This window comes from Neoarius graeffei, chromosome 22 (assembly GCF_027579695.1).
Source record: "Neoarius graeffei isolate fNeoGra1 chromosome 22, fNeoGra1.pri, whole genome shotgun sequence".
NCBI lineage: Eukaryota > Metazoa > Chordata > Actinopteri > Siluriformes > Ariidae > Neoarius > Neoarius graeffei.
The window spans coordinates 20,862,849-20,887,870 of NC_083590.1; the positions used below are offsets into that span (position 1 = coordinate 20,862,849).

The 25,022-nt window shown below is 41.3% G+C and overlaps 1 protein-coding gene across 7 annotated transcripts in view; it reads right to left on the bottom strand.

The window, feature by feature from the left end:
• Positions 1-25,022, bottom strand: part of ptp4a3a (protein tyrosine phosphatase 4A3a) — a 65,398-nt gene that overhangs the window by 37,954 nt on the left and 2,422 nt on the right. Inside the window, exon 1 of one of the 7 annotated variants that reach the window (XM_060904616.1) lies at positions 13,262-13,277. The exons of 5 other annotated variants lie outside the window; for them this stretch is intronic. The gene's annotated coding sequence lies outside the window, so the exon portion shown is untranslated. Of the gene's footprint in view, positions 1-7,172; positions 7,252-13,261; positions 13,278-25,022 lie in introns of those variants that run through there. One more of the 7 variants, XM_060904615.1, reaches the window with a different exon arrangement.

A 25,022-nucleotide genomic window follows, 5' to 3' on the forward strand; every position in this document is an offset into this window, starting at 1 on the left:
CATTTCATCTCAGCAAATTATCTAACTAAATCATATCAGTCAACTTCGCTTACTAACTAAAAGTTATCAATCTTAGCTTACTAGTTAGCCAACATGCCCGATTTTGATTTACAAAGCAACATCAAAAAACCAGCTAGCTCACATTAGATAGCTGGATCACATTCTGACTGAGGAGTTGCTTATAATGGAAACCTTTTGCTAGCTAACTTTGTTCAAATTAGAACAAATCAGTTTACGGCGTTTCTTTGGGCAGCACCTCGGCTTTCAGCGTCCTCGGGTTATCATAAAACATCACATCTCGAGCGTGCCCACACACACACATCTGGCCATCACTTAGCATCATTTAGCTACAGACAGGACGCCAAGCCATTCGGATCTTCAAGCGCCACCATTTGAAAGTGTTAGTTTAGCCAAGTAGCCCCCTCTATCTTTTAGTGGTAACCCATAATAATAAGTGGATAACACACAGTATTCGCTCATGTTTATCTGATTCCTAATTAAAATTCTTAACAGATTCTTCAGTTTGATTATAACCAGCTAGCACCAGGTTGCTATGTGGCTCATGTCTTTTTGTTTACACACACCAACAGGGTCTATAGTTTTGCGAAATAAAACTTCCCACAAACCACAAGTGTTGCATTTAAAAAAATACTGTAAAAAAAACAAAAATAAAAAAAGTAAAATGTTGAAAAAAATCCACAAAAACAAATTACACTGAAAATAAGCAAAAAACAATTTGCACAAAATTAACATTTTACTACTTGTAACGATATTTCTTGTGACAAATTGAGATGCAAGTTTGTGACTATTTAAATCGAGGAAATAAAAACAATGAGTCGTGATTATCAGGCTGTGTAATCGCTTAGTTTTTCCTCGCTGTAATTGCATTGTTTAGACAGCAGCGGTAGCGTACAATAGCAGGAACAATAGCACGTGACTTCACCTTAGGCAGAAGTAACACAGCTATAATGCCATGAAAATACACACAAAAAAGAAGAGACTGAAATGGGAAAGAGCTGTTGTGTGATTGACTGTACAAACATTTCACAAGAAATCGGAGCTCTCTTTTTACAGACTGCTGAAAGATTAAAAAAAGAGCAAATGAAAGAACAAATATTTATAAACGTTTATTAATAAAAAGGCATATTTCAGTTCATAGACTATTATATTTTACTCCAACATTTAAAAATAAGGGTTTTTTTATTTAACAAAAGGAATATTTAAGCTAATAAAGAACAGCATTGAGGGTTTTTTCTTTTTTAGTAATAATTTTCTTAATTTAAAGATCTTAAGTTTTAAAATGTAACCAGATGCTTCCAATCGGAGTTTGCAATGCCTTTTTTTTTTTTTTTAAAGTGACAGTCACTTTGCTGATATAGCATTAGTAGCGATAGTATTCCATCACACTGCCCTATGGTAACATTCCTAACCACAAGTCATCAGATATCCAAACCTTTGTAACCCAAATGAGAAAGAAAAATAACCAGGATGAGAAAGCAACTCAACGTATTACTACCAGGCTGAAATTTTGATGTTAAAAAAAAAAAACACCACAGGGGTGAAAAATGCAGTAGAGTGAAGGCCAATTTATGCTGACAACGCAGTCCTCGCAGACGGTGTCGCAGATAGCGTCTGCGTAGCCCCCCCACCTTCGCAGACGCTCTGCGCGCACCTCCCAAAAATTGTGACCACCGCAGAAGCCTCGCAGACAGCGTCGCAGACAAGAGGGCTCTGATTGGTCCACTCTACATCCGCTGTACACGCACTTCCGCTTCCCTACTTTCCCAGTTTGGTTTGTTTTCACGACCGCCATTTTTAAAAACACGAGCGAAGATGGAGCAGCACGAAGAGCGGTTGATCGAGGAAGTGAGGAAGTACGTACATCTATACGACTCCAGTTCTAGTCATTATAAGTAACCGGAGGATAAACACTCCACTAACCACACCCACCAACTACTCCTAGCGATTTCGCGACTTCGTGCCCCCTTGCGTTGTGCCGGTGAATAACATCGCGCACGCCTATTACTCCCCGCTCAACAATAAATTACAACTGTCTGCGAAAAGCTATCTGCGAAAGCCTTGTCGCAAGAGCATGCAGAGGCCTTGAGGCAGCAGTTGAAGGGAACAGCCATGTGAAGTGTAAGAGGATCTCTCACATGGCCGAGGTTCCTGTGATGAAATTCCTCAGTGATCACTTGCTGCTCATAAGACAGAGACACAGCTGAGGAGGAACTCCTTCAACAAAACAGGAAGAGCTCAGAGAAACACACACACACATCTGGGAAGAGTGCAACACCAACCAGTGGTTACAGTAAGACACCAATGATGAACCTGCTCTTAAATAAATAAATAAAAATCTAATTGACACAATTCACTTCCTTTAAATCCAGTTAATCAATTCCAAATTGTTTACACCAATATCATAGCTGCCAACATTCCGAAATTGTAAATAGTAATACAAGGTTGGGTACTGAGTCTTGGCGGGGGGGTCGGGGGCCCCCCCGCCGCCAACGCTTTCTAGCAAAACTACCCTGAAAAATCACACAAACAAAATGGTTTGACAAAATGTATTCTACAAACTAAACTATCATCTTACATTAATTTGCAAAGTTCTTTTCAACAATGTATGAAAATAGTCAGTGAATCAGGCAAAAAACTTCAAACAATGCAATTGGCACATATAACTTTAGACAAAGTACACATTAGAGAAATAGACTAGCGCTTACTCAGTCAACAGTTGATGTTATTGCACCACATAAACTTGGCAATATCTAACACCATTCATTCATTAGTCACAAACAAAAATGAATTAAGAATATATTACATCAATGAAAGTTGATACAAAAAAAAATTATGAACATAGAAATGTCTCGCCGACATGGAGCACAAAATGCATAGTGATCGCCCTTACTTGACTTGGAAATGAAGGGAAGCTCCTCTCAGTACGAGTCCTTGAAGCGCTGGCCCTTCCCCTTAGCCATGCTTTCTTTAGAGATTAGTACTACGCTACATCTTCATAACAAAAGCTTGAAACGCCATGCTTTGTTCAGAAACTTCGTGAACAAAGGCCAGACGATAGTGTGCCATGGATGATCTAATAGGATCATTGATTGGCTGAGAGAACAAGCAATAGCCAATGAAATTTGGCGTAGTATCTGCCGCTTGGAACGAAGCGGTGTTTTATCAAATACGAATCCCACCGGTGATAGACTTTGAAAATGACCCATGAAAATTGGCAAAATCGTATTTTATTGTAGTAAATTTGTATTTTCGTAATCAAAACGACAAATCGTAATAAATACGATTTATTCGTAGTAGTTGGCAGCTATGCAATATGGTTAAAGAATAAACCACTTTAGGGTGTGCTGTAATTTGAAAACATTCATTCAATCAATGATGTGGCTACTCTACTACAAGGATATCAGCTCATATACCGTGAGCAGAGAAAAACAAAATGGCGGCACGCATCAAGTCAGATACATCCCTTTGTGATCAAGTATTTAAAAGAAACAAAAATAGCTAAAAAATATAAAGTCCCCTCCCCCCCCCCAAAAAAAAAAAAATCTATCCTGTTCCACACTCCAGCCCAGTCAGTGGCGGTAATGCGCCTTTAAGTTGGTTTGCCAACCGCCAAAAAACCCGGAAAGACGACGATGACGAAAATGGCGGAGCATTTTGCTGAATCAATCGAGGATGAAATAAAAGCTCTACTCAAAAACAAAACTCCAAAAAATACAAAAAAAAGCAACAAAATATAGAATAAAAGTATTGGATGGTAAGAACATATCTTTTATTTTTCAAGAATTATCATCACAGCATTTTTCACAAATTGCTCCTGTCATTTCGCCAGTTTGTTTACATTCTAAACAGAAATGATTTTGCTGGATGTTTTGTATAAAAGTTTTTATTTAACAAATTTGCAAAAATTAAAAATGCTCCATTTCTCAAAATCCACTGCATGTGGATAGAATAAAACAGTTATTCCACTCAATCTCGTCGTACACGAGCTAATAGCCGACGAGGCACGTAGCTCATGTACGACTCGATTTTGTGGAATAACTGTTAAATATATTGGAGGTATAACCGTTTGAGACACTTGAAGGCCATGATGTTGTCTCACTATCCTGACGAGTGTAAACACAGAGGTAACACTGAACAGCAGGAATCAAATCCCTTTTCCACCATGTGAATTTTATTCACGTTTGGTCAGACCTCAAACTGAAAAACCAAAAAAAAGTGTAAAACATCTGTAGCAAGGTGTGAAATTTTAAATGTTACTACTACAAATGTACATGTTGGTATTTCTGCATACGATAAAACTGCTTGGAGATAGAAAACTAGATCTTCAGGCAGAATACAGCCTCCTGAAAACCCACAGATGTCCAGGTAAAAATTATACCAATCCCCAAACAAGTCATTATGAGCTTTATGGACAATTTACAAGCCGTCATTAAGTACCAGACGCCTACCTTTCCTACCCTGATCGACGCCTTTGGACACGACGCAGCACCGAGACTGAGACCAGCTGAGACTGAGGAGATGTTTTGACTCGCTGTTATGTTTTGTTTTTGCTGTAAAATCGCTCAGCTGTAAAGCGCAAGACAGGATATCAGTGGAACAGGTGCCTTTCTCTGACAAACACACTCGCAGATGATCAGAACATCAACATATTTTTATTATTATAATACTCAGCTCCTGAAACAAGATGACTGAATAACTTGCCCTTTGTGTGAACCGGGTAAGTGGGATCAGACTGCAAGCAATGACACTTGCAGATTTCAGAACGTTCAGGAATGTCCAAATTAGGCAGAGCAGTGATGAGGAACACAACACAGGAAATCCTTTATCCTGTCTCGCAAGCATTTACACACACACACACACACACACACCTTTCACCAAACTCCAGAAAGTGGACATTGCTTACAGAGATAGAATATGCCACCATGTGACTGTACGCTTCATGGTAAAGCATCAATCAACAAAGTGGTAATGCAATAAAACAGTTACTGTTACTACCCCAGTCTTGATTAGTTTCCAATAACAGCATGTCCAAATTGTTTTAAAGGTACATACACACCCAGTAGGTACTCGCCACTTGGGAGGTGCTCCTGAATGGTGCAACAGAAAACCGATCACTGGCATCTGTGAGCTCATGTATACGGAAGCGGGCGGATAGCGCTTTCCTCCAACAAAAGCTGGGGTCACATGCCTCAGAGGAAGCACATGATGACCTTTGGCCTCCCTGGTTGGTAGCTGTTGTGTGATAGAAGAGACCTAGTGGGTGGGAATTGACCATGACTAAATTAGAGAGAAAATTGGGGAATAATAATAATAATAATATCACCACCACCACACTGGATGATGTGATTACTAGAGACCATGGAACTTCAATGAAATTTGGTGACTTGTAGCAATGGCGGGTGAAAGAACCCTTGGTGGTGTGAACTGAGCGAGTACAGAGTTAAACTAATCTCATAATTGAGGCAGCTACCAACAAAGCGAGCGAAGGTCGACCAACAGAGGAGTTATAAATAACTATTCTACCCACATTCACTGGATATGAGCAATCGCGTGCTCTGACTACTCTACTACTAGGATATCAGCTCATATCCCGTGAGTAGAGAAAAACAAAATGGCGGCGCGTGTTGCTGAACCAACCGAGGACGAAATAAAAACTCTACTCCAGAACAAAACCCCAAAAAAATACAAAAACAAGCAACAAAATATGGAATAAAAGTATTTGCTGGTAAGAACGCATCTTTTTTTATTTTTCAAGAATTATAATTATAGCATTTTTCACAAATTGGTCCTGTCACTTCGCTGGTTTGTTGACATTCTAAGCGGAACGTTTTGTACAGAGTTTTTATTTATCGAATTTGCAAAAAATAAAAATGCTCCATTTCTCAAAATCCAGTGAATATGGATAGAATAAAACAGTTACTCCACTCACTCTCGTCGTACATGGCTTATAGCCAATTTAGTGCTACGCGCCTCGTCGGCTATTAGCTCACGTACGACTTGATTTCATGGAATTATTGTATTTATATTTAAAAAAAAAAAAAAACCTATACAGGGGCGGCATGGTGGTGTAGTGGTTAGCGCTGTCGCCTCACAGCAAGGTGGTCCTGGGTTTGAGCCCCGGGGCCAGCGAGGGCCTTTCTGTGTGGAGTTTGCATGTTCTCCCCGTGTCCGCGTGGGTTTCCTCCGGGTGCTCCGGTTTCCCCCACAGTCCAAAGACATGCAGGTTAGGTTAACTGGTGACTCTAAATTGACCGTAGGTGTGAATGTGAGTGTGAATGGTTGTCTGTGTCTATGTGTCAGCCCTGTGATGACCTGGCGACTTGTCCAGGGTGTACCCCGCCTCTCGCCCGTAGTCAGCTGGGATAGGCTCCAGCTTGCCTGCGACCCTGTAGAAGGATAAAGCGGCTAGAGATAATGAGATGAGATACCTATACAACCAGACCTGGAATATCCACTTGTGACCAAATGCCAGCTACAAAGCGATGGGTGACAACTGAATCACTTTATGCGTGCACAGCCCTTTATACAACATCAATTGGCCAAACATTATCATGTATTATTTACTAAAGAACACCACATCTTAACTGTATACGTTTCCGTTTAACGTTGTGGAACGTCGACTAAACAAGTTCTGGTTATCACTGACGCTGGAGACTCTTTTGATAAAATGTTAAACGTCACCTTACATATCACCAGCTGTACATTTTTCTTTGTTAAATAACACTTTTTTTTAATCTCTTATTATTAGGTTCAAATTGTGTCCATATTACAAATCTCTGGGAAAGTGGTTACGATGGAAACAATACCATATCAGAATGAGTGCATTGACAAACTTATGATGAATTCATCAAAAATGTACAAGCAAGCAATCAGATTCAAGAGTTTAAAGAAAGATAACCAAGTATTGTGGTACGAAGAATCAACATCTTATTGTTTTTGTCGAGTGGTACATTCCCCGCTTCTGCAGCTGGGACTTCTCAAAAGACAAGCTGATGTTATTCTGATGTCAGAGGGTTTCCTGTCTGAGACTCACAGCTGGACCTTCAGGCTTGTGAAAAAATCCCAAAGAGGAAAAGACAACAGTTTTCTCTCACACACACACACACACACACACTTTTACAGCTTTTATACTTTCAAAAATGAGGTCTCACCTGAAAGTTCTTGTCTCTTCATTCAATCAGTATTCTCTATTGAGCATATATGTATACAAATCAGTGATCTACAACGCGAAGAAAACATCCCTCGTTCTTCTCCTCAAGATCTCAGCTGGAGGGTCAGACAGAGCCCTTTTTAATTGACCGGATCAGTGCAAATCTCAAAAAACTCTCACTGCAGGGAAATGCTTGCAATCACCATGCAAAAATCCCCCTGTGATTCAGGATTTCCCTTTTAACCTCCCACAGTGTGGAAATGCAAACTACAGACAGGCTTTTCCCTCCCTCCATCTCCAAACTCCTCATTCCTTCTCTAAGGCAACGGGCAGAAAGGTCTCGTCTCTGAAGAGCCTGAAAAGGTCAGACAGCTCCAAGTATGAGCCTTGCATAAATTATCTTTCCTTCATGAGATGTCTGAAAGACTGTTCCCTTTCACTTACATTCCAGATCGGACTCGGAAATGTAACTGTGCCAGCAAGTAAGGAGTAAAACACATGCTGAGTTTTAGGGACTTATGGGAAACCAACAAACGAACCGACGACAGGGTGGTGTAATGTAGCCTGGCGTGAAACAGACTTCCTGTTACCACCCTGAAGTTGATTATTTTCCTGCAACAGCGTGTCCTGAAGTGTTTCATTCCTCTGACAAACATTACATTTAAAGGGGAACTGAAGGCAAATTTTTTAATCAAAATTCTCTCTCATTTTATTAAATATCGGAATGCATTTCTGATCACTATTTTGTCACTGCTATAGCATGTTATGAGTGTTTGAAATATGCTCTGTAGTATAATCAGTCCATTTGTTAAAGCAATGGCCGTAAACAAGATTCGTTGAGACCTGTGCGAGACATCGTAGGACGGAAGTAAAACGTACAACGGAAATCAAAGTCACCGACATCTGCCAGCATTCCCCGTGTCTGAAATCTCTCACTCGTTCACTACTCCCTATATAGGGAATTACTATATAGAGGACTGTATAGTGAGCTCATTGATAAAATGACAAAACGCTTTCGGACACTAGTCAGTCGCGTTGGCATTTACGTCATTGCTGTCGCACAATTAAAACGTGCCAGATCAGTCGGCTGGTGGGTTTCAAAATAATAAATACATGCGTGTGTTTTTGTGATAAATCCATATTATACTGAGCATATAATTTCCCACATTAATAAATACAAAAGTACCTGCACCTTTCAGGTTTTTTTTTTTTTTTTAAATCAAGGCTGAATACTTTTCTTCTTTGCGGCTATCTTGTATTAAATCAAATTTGAGGCTTTTAATTTGATTTCTTTCAGCGCAACCACAAAAAAAAAAAAAAGACGTGTGCACCCTCTTTCAAATGCTGATGTAATCAAGCTGGAAGTTTTGTTTGTTTTGATAGCAATCAGGAAAGTTTGAATAAAAGTAGGCAGTAATCGTCATTTAAACTCATTTTTGTGCAATATTTCATTTGGAAAACAGTTTTCAAAATGGCGGCGCTGACACCTGGCTGACCCTTCACGTTTCGAAGTCTCGCACAAGTCTCATGAAGACCGTGTGGATAAGCGACGCCTGCCGTGGACCAAACGAACTAAATTCAACACGGCTAAAAACCGAATAGGCCGATAAGTATAATATTTAATTGCAATTAGTTGCCAATACGAGTCACGATATAAGGTTACTAAAACCGAAAACGTAATTGAATAACACGTTAATTAAGAAATAAAGCAAGTTTAAAAATTACTTCCGTTCCCCTTTAATGCTGCAAAACATCCCTAAAACAAGCTAGTTTCTATTACTTACATTTCAGCAGCTATAGGATTTACAGTCATTCCTTTTTTCTCTCTCAAGTGAAGTTACTATGACAACAAACACAGCATCACGTGCAATCGAAGACTTGTCAGAAAAATGTCAAAACCTGGTTGTGATTAGGATAACTAACACCACAACCACAAACTAGATTGGAGACTGTGACTAAAAAGGTCACAGTGATTTGCGCTAGCTGTTACAAACCAAGACGTCTGGTCACTGTACCCGATAGATCCGGAATGGTAAGAGATAGAGAATGACGCTTAGTGAAGAAAAGTTGTGCCTTGCTGCCCTGAACAAAATTAAAAAAATTTTTTTTAAATGATTGGAAAAATCATGACAATTGACAGGAGTTATAAGTGATTGGGAAAAAAAAAGCCCCTTTTTCATGGATCATTCCAGTTCGCTGATCCAGATCAGCACCAAAAGTCACAGCAATATAATTCAGCCCAGAGGTATTCTTCATATGAAATTTGATGATGACTGGGTGAAAACTAAGGGAGAAATAGCATCCTAAAAATGTTAGGAGAATAATAATAAGAAGAAGGAGAAAGTCAAAAAGATCCTGAGTGAGAATAACAATTTGCGCCATTGCTGCTCGAGCAAATTAATAAACTTTAACTGTACAACTCATTTTACACAAAATTTCAATACTTGTGTGTATCTTTTATTTTGTCTCCACAGTTAGTAGCATAGCCTTCATTAGCTCAAGCTACTCGATTAGCACCATAAACAGTACCTACTCAGTTAACACCACAGCCCCAATGGTAAGCATCACTTATCATATTTATATCCAAATTCGTAAATTCATGGCTCAGTTCAACAAGATTCATTCACTTTGCACTATAGACGTGTTTCCTCAGACAGTCATTCAGTACGTTTACATGCACGTCCAAATCGAGCTGCTGTTGGTAATCGAGCAAAGGGTCCCAGCAGGGGTGCCAGAGAAATCCAATCCTACATGCACAAGTGAAATCGGGCTATTGTGCAAGGTGCATTGTGCACCCGAGCCACACGTGGCGCTACACGCCCCATCGTGTTGGTACACTTCCGGTTGTCGTCATGAAGAAGAGCTTATAGTGTTGCCAGATACTGCTGACGTTTTCCAGCCCAAAACATGTTCAAATCCGCTAAAATGCACTTAAAACCCCCAATCTGGCAACACTAGCAGTTCCGTGTTCAAGCTGTTAGGCTTTTTTTTTTTTTAGACTATGGCTACAAACTGTCTGGCGCAGACCACTGTTTTGTAAGACAACTTCATCTCATATCATCTCTAGCCGCTTTATCCTTCTACAGGGTCGCAGGCAAGCTGGAGCCTATCCCAGCTGACTACGGGCGAAAGGCGGGGTACACCCTGGACAAGTCGCCAGGTCATCACCGGGCTGACACACCGACACAGACAACCATTCACACTCACATTCACACCTATGGTCAATTTAGAGTCACCAGTTAACCTAACCTGCATGTCTTTGGACTGTGGGGGAAACCGGAGCACCCGGAGGAAACCCACGCGGACACGGGGAGAACATGCAAACTCCACACAGAAAGGCCCTCGCCGGACCCGGGGTTCGAACCCAGGACCTTCTTGCTGTGAGGCGACAGCGCTAACCACTACACCACCGTGCCGCCCGTAAGACAACTTATTTTGCACAATAATATTTTTCTAAAGTCCATTTTTTGCTTACAAAAAAATATTTTTTTTTTGCTTACAATTTAACTTGTCTTAATAAACACACAAAAAGTTCAATTGTTTTGTTTTTATTGACATTCTTCAGATGTTGGACATATAAACACACACACAAATACAATGACTTGTTTATGTACACAATTCACAGCTATGCAACAGCTGTACAGATGTATTTGGTGATACAGTAAGTGAGCTAAATTTTAACAGTGCAAACAATGCCACAAAAAGAAAAGATTCATGCCATTGTCATGATTCGTTGTCATGCCGACCGAGGCTGTTGTGTTTCCCGCTTGTGGTCTCGTCACTCGTCACTTCCGGAAGTAGCTCGACAACTAGCTCGATAGGGTATACATGCACAAACTAGCTCGGCAGAAATCGCATAAACTAGGTCGTGTAGCTCGATTCCGAGAAATCAAGTTCGGTTCAATTTCAGCCGAATTAAGGTGTATACATGGCATTTTGAACTTCGATTTCAGTCGAGCAACGGCAGAAATTCGATTCTCTCTATGTGCATGTAAACGTAGTGAGTGTCATTACGTTTTGGTAGCACAGATCACACAGTTAGCGACACTTTGTTAGCGTCGTAAACCAGTCAGCACCACAGCTTTCATAAGCTGCCACTGTTAAATGAGAATCTAAAAATACTACTAAAAAAACAAACAAAAAATAAACCCCGAAACATTTCTTTTTAAAAAGCTCACGCTGAACCTCAAACATATACAAATGTCACAATTTTTAACCTTAAGCTACAGATGGTGCCAAATTGCAAATAAAATAAAAAAAAAATCTTGATGTCAATGAACCTAAAGTTTTACTTTATACAGTGTACAGTGGCATGCAAAAGTTTGGGCACCCTTGCTGAAAATGTCTGTTACTGTGAATAGTTAAGTGAGCAGAAGATGAACTGATCACCAAAAGGCATAAAGGTAAAGACTAGACATTTCTTTTCAGCGTTTTCTGCAAGATTTGTGTATTGTTTTGTACGATTGGAGAGTGAAAAAAGAAAAGGAACACCATGCAAAAGTTTGGGCACCCCAATACATTTGAGTTCTCAGGTAACCTTTACCAAGGTTCCAGACCTTAATTAGCTTATTGAGCTGTGGCTTGTTCAAATTCTTCATTAGGAAAGGTCAGATGATGCAGATTTCAAAGCTGTATAAATTCTCTGACTCCTCAAACTTGTCCCTAAAATCAACCGCCATGGGCTCCTCTAAGCAACTTCCTCGCATTCTGAATAATAAAATAATTGATGCTCACAAAGCAGGAGAAGGCTACAAGAACGTAGCAAAGTGTTTTCAGGTAGCTGTTTCCTCAGACTGTAATGTTATTAAGAAATGGCAGTGAACAGAAACAGTGGAGATCAAGGTGAGGTCTGGAAGATGAAGAAAACTTTCTGAAAGAACTACTCGTTGGATTGTTAGAAAAGCAAATAAAAACCCGTTTGACTGCAAAAGACCTTCAGAAAGATTTAGCAGACCCTGGAGTGGTGGTGCACTGTTCTACTATGCAGCGACACCTGAACAAATATGACCTTCATGGAAGAGTCATCAGAACACCACCTTTCCTCCGTCCTAGCCACAAAATTCAGCATCTGAAGTTTGCAAATAAACATCTAAGCAAGCCTGATGCATTTTGGAAACAAGTCCTGTGGACTGATGAAATCAAAATAGAACTTTTTGGCCACAATGTGCAAAGGTATGTTTGGAGAAAAAAGGGGGCCAAATTCCAGGAAAAGAACACGTCTCCAACTCTGAAGCATGGGTGTGGATCGATCATGCTTTGGGGCTGTGTTGCAGCCAGTGGCACAGGGCACATTTCATTGGTTGAGGGACGCATGGATTCGAATAAATACCAGCAAATTCTGGAAGCAAACATCACACCATCTGTAAAAAAATTGAAGTTAAAAAGAGGATGGGTCCTACAATAAGACGATGATCCAAAACACACCTCAAAATCTACAATGGAATACCTCAAGAGGCACAAGCTGAAGGTTTTGCCCTGGCCCTCACAGTCCCCTGACCTAAACATCATTGAAAATCTGTGGATAGAGCTCAAAAGAACAGTACATGCAAGACAGCCCAAGAAACTTGTAGAACTGGAAGCCTTTTGCAAGGACGAATGCACAAATATCCCCCAGGTAAGAACTGAAAGATTATTAGCTGGCTACAGAAAGTGTTTACAAGCTGTGATACTTGCCAAAGGGGGTGTTACTAAGTACTGACCATGTCAGGTGCCCAAACTTTTGCTTCGGGCCCTGTTCATTTTTTGTCATTTTGAAAATGCTAAAGATGAAAATAAAAAAAATAAAAAAATTTTTGCTTTAAATATAAAGGGAATGAGTCTTTTGGAATACGCGTTTTGGAGATCAGTTCATCTTCAACTTGCTTAACTGTTCACAGTAACAGCAATTGTGCCAAACTTTTGCATACCACTGTATGTACTTCAGGAAACTATAGTGTGCACTGTTTGTGCTTGATTTCTGAGCTTCTGGAAAGCTATTATTGATCATTTCTTGGGGTCAGTGCAAACATGTTATCAGAGGTGTGGGTATTTCTTTGTAGCCATGATGATTGATCTAAGGTGGCACTGTGGTGTAGTGGTTAGCACCCTCACCTCACAGCAAGAAGGTTCTGGGTTTGAGCCCAGCAGCTGGCAAGGGCCTTTCTGTGTGGAGTTTGCATGTTCTCCCCATGTCCGCGTGGGTTTCCTCCGGGTGCTCCGGTTTCCCCCCCAGTCATGCAGGTTAGGTTAACTGGTGGCTCTAAATTGACCGTAGATGTGAATGTAAATGGTTGTTTGTCTCCATGCGTCAGCCCTGCGATGACCCAGAGACTTGTCCAGGGTGTACCTCACCTCTCACCCATAGTCAGCTGGGACAGGCTCCAGCTTGCCTGCGACCCTGTAGAATAGGATAAAGCGGCTAGAGATAATGAGATGAGATGAAAATCACACTGTAATGCACTATTGTAGTCAAGACCACCTAAACCGAGACCAAAGTGTATTGAGACCAAGACAAGATTGAGACTTTGAGGGGTTGAGATCAAGTCAAGACCAGAACAGAACAGTGTTTGTGATGGGACGGGAGAGGGGTGACGGCCATTAACAGGAAAAAAAATTTCAAATTAGCAAGGAGTCATGTTATTGGTTGCATTTGAAGCAGGAAATTTTACATCCAATCACAGTTATGATGTTAACAAATAAGTCAGACAATGCACAGGGAATTTAGTGAAATCCCCACAGTTGTGGTCTTGAAATAAAATCCAGAGTCCTCTATGTCTGAGACCGAGACAAGACCAAGTAAAAATGCGGTTGATTCCGAGAGTAGACCTCCAAAAAGTGGTCTTTAGACGAAGACTGGTCTCACATAGTACAACACTACTGTAATGGTACTTGTTTTGGATGATGATGGAATACATCCTTGAAGAAAACTTAAATTTCTTGCCAGTTAAAGCATTCTGGCGAAACTTTAATGTTACTGTTAAAGATTGGAAGCCTGACTGAATCTTTAAATGCTATGAAATCATCCAAGTGACTCCAAAACAATCAGCAACTGATTTGGTTAATGTGTACATATAACAGAATGATGAGATATTGCAGGAATGAGGAAACCATGGGCTAACGGTTAGAGAAGCAGCTTTGGGACCAAAAGGTTGCCAGTTTGATTCCCTGGACCAACAGGAATGGCTGAAGTGCCCGTGAGCAAGGCACCTAACCCCCACCTGCTCTGGGTATGTTGTACGTCGCTCTGGACCAGAGTGTCTGCTAAATGCCAGTAATGTAATGATTAACAAACGAGGCCTCTACCCCCTGTACATCATTCCGGAACTAGTCCCTAGTTACTGATATACACAGTACTGGATGTACAAATCCACAGTTGGATACTATTTAATGACAAGAACAAGAGTTATCGTTTCATCAATGGACTGATGTCTGAATAAAACTGACTACTTGAACATCCTGTTGCAGGGACGTTTTCCTGAAAAGTGAATCAAGTTTTACAGTAAACCACTACAAAACCCCGCAGCCTTCCACAAAGTGTGTGGCTAATGGCTGTTTATCTGCAGCTGATTTCGTGACTGCTCAGGGTCAGGCGTTATGTGATGGCCATCAGTCTTGGCCCAAGCTTCAAAGCTGCCAACGGCTGGCTGTTTATTTACACTCATTTTACAAAGGACGATAAGCATCACACATCAGAGACGAGGACGGAAAGGCCAAATCCTTTCTTCAGGCTAGAGAAACTTTTCATCATTAGATTCTGGCTACTAAACAGCTGAAGAAGAAACTTTTCACTGGCAAGTGCATTGAAAAAAACAAACAAACACTCATTCAAAAAACAGAACTAGAAAGATTGATCCCAATATAAATAAAAGCTATGAGAGGTTACTCCGCCCCCCCAATAATCTGTAACCAATCAGAACCTTACATTACAAACTAGACGGGCACTTTACCAAGTGTATATCTCTGCCAAGCCACATATCAACATCAAAATTAAAATCACTTGAACCTAGGATAATGCTAAAGCTATCCACCAAATTTCATCCAAATCCGTTCACTACTTTTTGAGTTACATTGAGAATAGACAAACAAATCCTGGAGCCGAATACATATCCGGATTTGCATCAAAATCTAATCAATTGTTCCTTGACCCATGGCTCACCTTTCCTCCAAATTTCATCAAAATCCATTCATTAATTAATTCACGTTAGCACAAATTGTCACCCTCACTCAAGATCTTTCTACATTGTTATTATTCTAACGTTTTTTAGGACGCTCTTTCTCCCTCAGTTTTCAACCAATTTCACATGAAGAATACCTCTGGGCTGAATTATGTTCCTATAACTTTTGGTGCTGATCTGGATCACTGAACCGGAATGATGCATGAAAAACGGGATTTTTTTCAATCGCTTATAACTCTGACAATTTTCATGATTTTTTTTTCAATCAGTTTTTTGTTTTTTATTTTGTTCAGGGTGGCAGGGCGCAACTTTTCCTCACTAAATGCCATTCTCTATCTCTTACCATTCCAGATCTATAGGGTGCCATCACCCTCGCATACGTTCTGGATGGCACATGCTGCAAACTGATTCACGTGTACGCGCCACTAATGACTCACACTGGCACTGGATTAAGGTGCAATCAGTGCGCATATATAAGGACGCCAAAGACTAATTCAGATTGCGAAGTATTGAGTTGTTTAGACACATTACTGAACCATGTGTTGTTTTGATTTCCTGGTTTTGAATTCCTAGTTTCTGTTCCTAGTCCTTTGATTCCGCCTTTGTCTGTGCCTCGCCCGACCTACTGTGTGTTTATTGTTTCTGCTGACTTGGACCGTTTGCACTTAATAAATACGGTATCTTCTGCGCATACGGTACATTCGTCTCCACCCATCCGATAGGCACGGTGACCAGACGTCCCGGTTTGTAACAATTAGTGCAAATTACTGTGACTTTAGCTACAGTCTCTATCTAGTTTTGAGTTATGTTTGGCACAGACAAACAAACGGAGGCGTAAATATAACTTCCTCCAACAAAGTTAGTGGAGGTAAATAATTCATTCTTTCAAATGTGAACTTGGTACATCATTAAATGATGTTATACTTTTTTTTTTAATCCATTTATAGTTACATTTATGGATATCTTCATGTTCGTGTTTTTTGTTGTTGTTCTTGTTAGCCTGATGTATACTTTCCTCCTCAAAACAGTGTCAGTGTTATAGATTTAACACGCATGTTAACCGATCTAAAGCAAATACTTTACTGTTGACGCTATGAGCAGCCACTTTGAGTTGATGTCACTTGCTGAACTCGGGGTTGAGAAGACCGTCCCCAGTCCGAATTTTCTTTGGTTTTCAGTCAAACGCAGCATAACATCAACGCAATTAGCAGAATAAACACCACCACCAAACCAAAACACTAAGAAATTAAACTTTTAAACTGTAGGTTAAAGGTGTAATCCTGACACTATATATACACACGTAAGGTAGAGAGAGTTTGTTACCTGCAAGGTGATTTACATAATACTGCGATGTATACATCAGAGACGTCTAAAAAATTCATTATTTTGAATTTACTAAACATTTACACACTTTAAGGTGAAACTCCATGCTTAAATGTTTAAGATCTCATGTTTTAGTTACCCAACACAAATCTATTTTTTTCCTTTTTAAGTGTTTCCAAAAAGGTTTTTCCAAGAACTCTGTGTACTTTGATTTTTCCATTGCGCTAGCACAGCTGCTGCTAAAATCAACATTTTGTGGATTTCGTCATATAAAGAGTCATTTTTCACCTCTACATATTTCATGCGATACAAAATATTAAAGTTTGCTTGCCTGGTAAAAGTATTTAAAAAAAAAAAAGCTACCTAATTAACACTAAACGTTTTAAATGAACTGAAATGACAGTGCCAGTATGTAGACATCATCATAATACACACCGGTTAGCTGTAACATTATGCCTACTGACAGGTGAAGTAGTGAATAACATCGATGATCTCATTACAATGGCACCTGTCGAGGGGTGGGATATATTAGGCAGCAAGAGAACAGTCAGGTCTTGAAGTTGATGTGTTGGAAGCAGGAAAAAAATGGGTAAGCGTGAGGATCTGAGTGACTTTAATAAGGGCCAAATTGTGATGGCGAGATGACTGGGTCTGAGCATCTCCAAAATGGTACATCTCATGGGGTGTGTTCTCGGTATGCAGTGGTTAGTACCGAACAAAAGTGGTCCAAGGAAGGACAATGGGTAAACCCGCAAGAGATGTGATGTGCTTCCAAGACATCAACTTCAAGAACTGTTTTCTTGCTGCGTAATATATCCCACCCCTTGACAGGTGCCACTGTAATGAGATAATCGATGTTATTCACTTCACCGGTCAGCGTTTTTAATTTTATGGTTGATCGGTGTATACTGTACATCATTTACAGCTTGCTATTAACGTTTTATATCGCCGGATAGAACTTAAACAGTGTTTTCCCAGGCGACTGATACATTATTACGGAACATTTCAAGGGCCAAGCATATTGTTTTCAGATGAGATTTTCTTCTTCTCCAGTAAAATGGATTGTACAAACCAACTGTTGGTCCTACAGACATGAAACTTGGTCAGTAGGTCGTACTCCCTACTGCTACTTGGGCAAGAGAGAGGAACCTGATTATTACACACATACCTGGTTTAATGCTTCTTTTTTGTTAAAGTGCTGATGACACGAACATGACTCTATGCAATTTCTTAAATAAACTATAAAACATGGCAAACATGTTAGATTTCTGTTATAATTACGTGAAAAGAAGCTGCTGTTACGCAAATATCCAACTTTTAATTGCACAGCGCAAGAAAACTGGGTCCGTGGCTCGCGGCCATGCTGTGACGTCAGCGGAAGAACACGCTGCGGTTCACTGGCTGTTCTACTCATATAGACATCCTATGGTTCTACTCTGGTTCTACTCAATGGAAATGGCGCATGAAAACGCCGGTGAACGCTCGGTGAGCTCTTCCTCTTCTGGGAGTCTAGAATTGTGTTGATCTCTTCCGAATAGACTCTATGATAGCCTACCCTCTTTACCCTTTACCTCTCGTTGCTAGGCGGCAGTTACATGAAAGCCGCAAGCTTCCACAAGCAAATACATGACTGATATCACGCCGACTTTATGATTACATTTATGATTAGCATGTAGAATCTATAGCTCTACGTACCTTTATCTTATGTCGTTTCACAACACATGTTCTGACAGGAGGACTGTCTTTGGATCCGGCATAGCTACTAGTAGACCCCCTCCGGAATACTGGCAGTGTTGCCAGATTGGGAGGAATCCCGCCCAGTTGGGCAGTTTCAAGTGCATTTTGGTGGGTTTTGAACATATTTTGGGCTGGAAAACTTCAGCAGTATCTGGCAACAGACGTTTGTGCTGAACTGAACACCCAAGAGATTCTTTTAAGCTGGGAAGGGTGTCAAAACAATCCAAATCGAAGTGTTCAGAGCACAGGACGGATGTTGGTGAGGGCTCCCACTTGTCACGAGTGCGCCTGACTTGCTTCACCCACTTCGCATGCAGCTCGGGATCTCTGGGAAACTTGAATAAACTTACCCCATCCTTGTAGGTTTTGGAGCAAAAGCCGGCAACACAACGCAAAGGCATAATAACTAATTAATAATATATAAAATAATAATAATAATGACAAACTGAACACCTGTCGCATCAATAACAAACTGGTAAGTTAGGAGGAAGGTTCTTTCGCTGACGTCATATAGCTCCTCCTCCTCTTTCATCTCCTGGGTGCTGCAGCCCTGTCAAATTTGCCCAAATAGCCGCGTTTTTTATCATAACTTGTAAAATAGGCGCCTTCGTAAATTAATATATGGATCATCGGGAATTACTTTTTATGTTATAAAACATCGCCAAAGATGTCAAAAACGTGTCATCAGCACTTTAAATACCGTATATTCACTTGTGTCTTGGCCTCCATCCAGAGTCACATGTTTTTGTTTTGTTTTTTTAGCTCGCCCAGGACGGAGTCCACCAGGAGGTGAGGTATTGTTTTCGGTGGGGTTTCTTTGTTAATGATGTTACGGGAAAACGGCTGGACCGATCTTCATGAAACTTTCAGGATAGATGGGCATTGGTCTGAAATAGAACCTCCAACATTGTGGCTACTGCTTCATATGGAGGCGGGAGCCACTATGTCATTGTGCTGCAAGAATGTAACACTCGTGCAGTACGGTGTGTTCTGACTGGCTGAGAGCAGTACAGTGTGTTCCGATTGGCTGAGAGCAGCAGAGAATCAGAATCACAACCATGTTTATTGGCCAAGTATGTTCACACACAAGGTCAAAATCAAGGTCACCAAAAAGGTCAAAATCGTTTTTTCGCGATATCTTCCTTCATATTCATCACAAGTGCTACCAGGTGAGGTTTGTTTTGCCTGACGATACTCGTTTTACTTTGTTTCACTTCCTGTTTTGTCTCATCATTGAATTGTGTGCACCTGTCCCGTGTTTCCTCCTGAGTAGCTCATGTACTGAACCTTCTGTGTGTATGTCAATATATCTTATTGTGTAGTTTTCTAGTTCCTACAGTAGCTATGACGTTCTTACTCTTTCTGGTTTTAAACCCTTCCGTCTTCTGTTGACATTAGAATAGAGCCACTGCACTAATTGTGTCAATTTATCACCATGATTTTGTACAGTTGTACCAACCACATGGTTTTATTTTTACACTACCTTTTTATCAAGGCCACACTTGCAAACCAGAACGTCAAGGATGTAGGAGCTCATCTGACCTGCCATCAAAACCACCAAGACGACCAAAACATCAAACAGAACTGAAATGTGACAATGTGAGAGAGGACCAACCTCCACGGCTAATTGTTTACAACAGGAAAATCAAATAAGTTTTGTTCCTCAAGGGAAGATCGACCCAAAACACCGATCAGAACTGGAATCGGACGAGAAATCAGACAGAAGATACAATTCTAGTGAGAGGCCTGGAAAATTTGCTAATTTGGCCTGACTCGTTAGCAAAAAATTTGACAAAACAACAATCAAGTTTTGTGCGGAGTGATGAGTTCTTTCAAACAAAACAATCATACGCAAATCCGTGGAGAACTGACGGAGGAGATACGATTTAACTGAACTGTGGACGACAGACGTGATGCCATGGCAACAGCTCATCGGCCTTATGGTCAGGTGAGCTAATAAACTAGTATATATTATACAATATAAAGAGAAGCAGACATGCTATTAGTTCTCATTACTTTGTACACGATAATACAGAACACATCCATGTCCCTGGTTTAGCGTGATTACACAAAAGATTCCGGGAATCTTTTTTTTCCCCTTCCCTGGGAGAGCGCCTCATGGCCAAGCGCTGACCGCAATCAGAACTGTCGATTGACATCTTCAGACTTGCTGGACGTCACTGAGAGAGCACAAATGGCTCCTTGTGGCACGGGGACAGAGGGTCATGTGCAACTATTTATTTGAGGCTTCTGGAGCCTCTTGGGGAAGGAGTTCTGCCGAATTCTCAGCCCTGAGAATCCACTGCTCTTTTTTTTTTTTTCTTACTGCACATGGGACCTTTAAATGATGGTGAGCCACAAGCTCTTAGTAAGAGCAAATCTGAACAAACTACACATGAATGCCATCCCAAAGCATCTGGATGCTAAGCAAGTCATGATCCAAGTGATTAGTCCACACGTACCACTTTAGTGTTGTGTTTCATGTAACGCATGTACGTAGGTACACTCCTACCTGCATCACTGCATCTTAATTTGGGGAAAGATTTCACCCAACGAACCTTAAATATGGCTCATAATCCAAGCACTAGAACGGCACACAGCTATTCATCTCATCTCATTATCTCTAGCCGCTTTATCCTTCTACAGGGTCGCAGGCAAGCTGGAGCCTATCCCAGCTGACTACGGGCGAAAGGCGGGGTACACCCTGGACAAGTCGCCAGGTCATCACAGGGCTGACACATAGACACAGACAACCATTCACACTCACATTCACACCTACGCTCAATTTAGAGTCACCAGTTAAACTAACCTGCATGTCTTTGGACTGTGGGGGAAACCGGAGCACCCGGAGGAAACCCACGCGGACACGGGGAGAACATGCAAACTCCGCACAGAAAGGCCCTCGCCGGCCACGGGGCTCGAACCCGGACCTTCTTGCTGTGAGACGACAGCGCTAACCACCACACCACCGTGCCGCCCACACAGCTATTATTTTTTTTACTACCTTTTACACTCTGGTTCGCAATTCCCTAATATATTCTGCAGACAGTATTTTGTACTTGCAAATACATTTAACAGTTACTCCACGAAACCGAGTCATACATGAGCTGACGAGGCACGTAGCACCGTGTCGACTATAAGCCATGTACGATGAGATTGAGTGGAATTACTGTTTTATTCTATCCACATTCACTAGATTTTGAGAAACACAGCGCTTTTATTTTTTGTAAAGTCAATAAATAAAAACTTTATACCAAACGTCCGACAAAATCATTTCCGCTTAGAAGGTAAACAAACCGTCGAAATGACCGGAGCAATTGGTGAAAACCGCGAGAAGAATAATTCTTGAAAAATCAAAAAAAAGGATATGTTCTTACCATCAAATACTTTTATTCCATATTTTTTGCTTTTGTTTGTATTTTGGGGGTTTTATTTTCAAATAGGAGTTTTATTTCGCCCTTTTGTTGGTTCAGCAACACGCTCTGCCATTTTCTTATTATTATTTAGGGGTTTTTCGGCGGTTGGCAAACCAACTTAAAGGTGCATTACTGCCACCAACTGGGCTGGAGTGTGGAACAGGAGATCTCATCTCATCATCTCTAGCCGCTTTATCCTGTTCTACAGGGTCGCAGACAAGCTGGAGCCTATCCCAGCTGACTACGGGCGAAAGGCGGGGTACACCCTGGACAAGTCTACAGGTCATCACAGGGCTGACACATAGACACAGACAACCATTCACACTCACATTCACACCTACGCTCAATTTAGAGTCACCAGTTAACCTAACCTGCATGTCTTTGGACTGTGGAGGAAACCGGAGCACCCGGAGGAAACCCACGCGGACACGGGGAGAACATGCAAACTCTGCACAGAAAGGCCCTCGCCGGCCACAGGGCTCGAACCCGGACCTTCTTGCTGTGAGGCGACAGCGCTAACCACTACACCACCGTGCCGCCCGGAACAGGAGATATTGGAGGGAAAAGAAAAGCAAACAAAAAAACTATACTCTTTTAGCTATTTCTGTTTCTTTTAAATACTTGATAAAGTGATATATCTGACCTGATGCGCCATTTTGTTTTTCTCTACTCACAGTATACGAGCCGATATCCTAGTAGTACAGTAGCCAATCAGAGCACTCAACTGCTCATATCCAGTGAATGTGCATATTTTATATGAGAGAGAACTTGAAAATAATCTCTTTTACCCGCTTTCTTCTTCACCTTCCCCATTATCTTCTTATGTATTGCACATATATTGAGTACCTGAGCCTCACATCAAACATTTCAACACAACAGTCCCTGATTTTTTTGACAAAAACTTGAAACTTCAAGCGTCACTGGTTACAAAAGCACAAACTAACTGAATCCATAATGACTCTGTAATCCCTTTATGCGTGTTTCAGAACACAGCCTACATCCTAAACAGAAATAATATTTAATCCACTCTGTGGTGAAGTCCAGCTCCCTACTCCCTATACAAGTGCCCCTACTACATCTCATCTCATTATCTCTAGCCGCTTTATCCTTCTACAGGGTCGCAGGCAAGCTGGAGCCTATCCCAGCTGACTACGGGCGAAAGGCGGGGTACACCCTGGACAAGTCGCCAGGTCATCACAGGGCTGACACATAGACACAGACAACCATTCACACTCACATTCACACCTACGCTCAATTTAGAGTCACCAGTTAACCTAACCTGCATGTCTTTGGACTGTGGGGGAAACCGGAGCACCCGGAGGAAACCCACGCGGACACGGGGAGAACATGCAAACTCCGCACAGAAAGGCCCTCGCCGGCCCCGGGGCTCAAACCCAGGACCTTCTTGCTGTGAGGCGACAGTGCTAACCACTACACCACCGTGCCACCCCCTACTACATACTGTATGAAATAATAGCATCCAAACTCTTTAATATACTGATACGCTACAACATCAATGCCAAATAAAGAGCCATTTTATTGTCCAGCTCCCTATTCCATATGCAAGTGCACTAGATTGGGTATGAAACGAGACCGTCAATGATGGCGTAGCTCACTCCGGCCCCGTCTAGTCCAGAAGGAACGATCTAAAGTGGGCCGTCTTCCTTGCGCAAAAAATGTTGCAAGCTATATCCACTATATACAAGCTATATATAGAAGCGATATCCACCCTAGGAATACCGACCTATTTACCAGAAAGAATCCAAAACTACGAGGAATTGACAGAGAGGAAGCGATTTTTGTTGAACTGCTCATTAAGGCTTAATTAGTCCATAACTTCATTAATAATTGTAATGAAGCAAATCTGGGTAGAAGTTCTGTGCACCCTAGGTCCCCCTACCTTCATGCCAGAAAGAATCAACATCGCTGAAGAACTGAGGGAGAAGAAGCAATTTATGTGGAAACTGCTCGTTAGGGATTGATTAATTACTCCATATCTTCATTATTAATTGCAATTATGCAAATTTGGGTAGAAGCTATAGTATATGCACCCCAGGCAGACCTACCTTCCTGCCAAAAAGAATAAAAATCGGTGAAGAATTGAGAGAGAAGAAGCGATTTTTGTGAAACGTGGACGACGACTGACGGATGGACAACACATGATGGTATAAACTCATCACCTGTCGGCTAGATGAGCTAATAATAGATTCTACACCCTGTGTGATGTACTTTATGACCGATGCAGTCTTATTTTCCCTGTACATCAAGGATATAAAACAACACCATGTCTTTCACTACTGGAGAAAGGGTGTTAAAGGTTCCTCAATCCAGATACATGGAGTCCTTTCTGATAGGGAACACTGCCTTATGGGTCTATGTAGAACATTTAACAAACAATAGAACCCTTAATCTTTTTTTTTAAAGAGTGTATGTAGTGCACGAAGGCAACACAGGGAAATTCAGCACTTCTATATGCTCTACATGCACTACCTGAAAGAAAAGAAGAGTGCACTCTGCACTCCATAGGCTGGCTAATCAGTCACCCATTGATGAGTCAGGCTGAGAGGATTAAAGACAGCTCTGGCCAATTAAAACTGACAGACGTGGACAAAACCATTTTTCCGTCTCCTCTGGCCAAATCCCAAATACAGTACTGACTCACTTCCTATGCAAGTGCACTAGATTTGCAGGGAATAAATTGGTATCAACACCAGAAAAAAATTGGCGTTCCGAAAAAAAGGTTCTATGAAAAGTCCTTAGCTTCCTGAAAAGGCTGTGTTTGGAGGAATATATCTCATAACCAAAAATCATACGCTGTGGTCGGGTTTTCACCAACGGGCCAAACCGAAGGACAGTTAAAAGTTGTAGAGGGTTGGAGTGCACCAATGAGTGAACATGCTGAGATACTGATACCTCAAACTTATATAAGCATGAGGTATAAGTACTCTAAATTGATTTATTCATCTTCAGTAGGGGGCGGCACGGTGGTGTAGTGGTTAGCGCTGTCGCCTCACAGCAAGGAGGTCCGGGTTCGAGCCCCGTGGCCGGCGAGGGCCTTTCTGTGTGGAGTTTGCATGTTCTCCCCGTGTCCCCGTGGGTTTCCTCCAGGTGCTCCGGTTTCCCCCACAGTCCAAAGACATGCAGGTTAGGTTAACTGGTGACTCTAAATTGACCGTAGGTGTGAATGTGAGTGTGAATGGTTGTCTGTGTCTATGTGTCAGC